The sequence below is a fragment of the Poecilia reticulata genome, chromosome 6 (genome assembly GCF_904066995.2).
Source record: "Poecilia reticulata chromosome 6, P_reticulata-male-v2, whole genome shotgun sequence".
Taxonomy (NCBI): domain Eukaryota; kingdom Metazoa; phylum Chordata; class Actinopteri; order Cyprinodontiformes; family Poeciliidae; genus Poecilia; species Poecilia reticulata.
In genome coordinates this window covers 19,480,674-19,482,674 of record NC_088835.1, presented here as the reverse complement: position 1 = coordinate 19,482,674, position 2,001 = coordinate 19,480,674, and positions in this window count along the sequence as shown.

Sequence of the window (2,001 nt, the reverse complement as noted above, 5' to 3'; positions counted from 1 at the left end):
GAGATGGAACCTTGTTAAATATTGATTCAACTGTGGCGAAGAGAGCACACACACATCTTTGCGTTATGTCGGGGGGCGGAGGGAAGTTTGTCCCTTCAGTCATGTCGGTGAATATCCATGTATATTTAAATGTGAAATATACTGCAGGGGTATCTTGAATTTCAATTGTGATGCTTTCAACAGAACGTTGTGTGCCTTGACAACTTAACCATTGCTCTGCTGTGTTTACTGGCGTCCCTTTTGTGTCCCTGCTCCTTGTCCTTTTTATCCTCTCTGACCCGTAATCATTTCTGCAGTCATAAACATAGTTCATACTGATACATTTTTCTTGTAACTTAGTCGAGATGTGTGATTTTTATCAAAATATTGCGCAGCTTCACATTTCTGTAGTTTTTTTGTTTTGTTTGGTGTTTTTTTTCACGCCTCATGAGATTTGTACGTGTGAGGTAAAAGGGACAAGACGGTGGCGATTGTTTTTGTAGAAAACTTCCTGGTGTTGGTGTGCTTGTCAACATTCGTTGATGTGAAACGCTCGATCAAAAGGGGCAGCCATGATAAGTTAACTGTTTGCCAATAGTGTGAGCTGTACCTTGTGCATAATCAGTTTGCTCACTTTTCCTAGTTTGCTTTCGACTTCACATCCTTCGACAGTTCTGTTGTATCGGTTTTGTGTAGCTTGAGCTTTAGTATCTTAGCCTTAAGACCCTGCAGTAAGGATAAAGGTCAACCCCAGCGTGTTATACATTTGAACTATTATTAACATGTACTTTGCCTTTGTCTGGACATTTGTATACTCTTCTGTTTATATCTGTAATCCTGCTGCTACATTAAATGAATTAATAAAAATGTAAATGTCTAAGTTTGAATTTGTAGCTACTAGCCACACTTTTCTGTCAAGTCAAAGTCATGTAAGATATAGTTCACCACCTAGAAGACAAGGTACTGTAGTTAGTTTTTCTATTTGTTTTGTTGCAAATTATTTCATTCAATACATCAAGATACTCAAAGAGATTATGTTGCCTTATTCTGAAGAAGAAATCCCAAGTAAACAACCTAAAACACACCAGTAAGAGAAGAGGCCAAGAGGCAGGGTCACCCTAGGCAACACAGAAACAGACAACCATGCACACACACACACACCTAGGTTAATTGGTCTCTCTAAATTCTCCCTAACGGTCATGTTTTTTGGACTGTGGTTGGAGTACCCAGAGAGAACCCACACATGCACAACTTTGTGCAGAAGGACCCCAGGCTGGGAATCAAACCCAGGACCTTCTTGCTGCAAGGCAACAGCTCTACCAGCTGCACCAATGTGCAGCCCAACTATAAGCACTTTGAAGTAAAAACGTTTTGAACAGGACTATAATTAGACATTCTTTGGCTGTCTGGTGTTATTCTCAGTGTGCTCTTAGCTTATTAATGAAATGGTACATGAAAACGCTTCAAGAGAAACTTTTAGTTAAACTATAACTTTTGGTATTCAAGTTTCAACATGTTTGTGTAATATCTATTAAATGTTAAAATTTCAGCTGCTTTTGATGCTATAACTGGCTTCACTATGACAATTCACACGCAAAATCAACAGGCATGGTACTTTATTTTGTCCTTCACATTTTTCTTCCAAGCGGCAGACTTTCTTGCAACTTGCTAATCAGGTGTTATTTGGGAGTGGCAAGAGTGTGTTGAAATTTGATGGGGAAACTTTGGTAGGGCACATGCCTGTGTAAAAGGGACAAGCGGCACAACAGCTCTGTTCAATTTGAAGTTGTAAAGACCATTATGTCTATGTCACAATTGGCATCAGCGTTGCCATCCAAATTAGTACTCATTGTGAGCAGAGCGACAATGAGTACTTGAGTTAGAGGGATTCATCCTCTAACTTGAGTTAGAGGATGAATCCCTCTAACTCAAGTGCAACTCAAATTCTTCAAAGTTGTTGTCGAAATCTTAAATTATTCACCTGTTTCAGTATTTCCAAATCCTAGTCGATCACCTGGATTC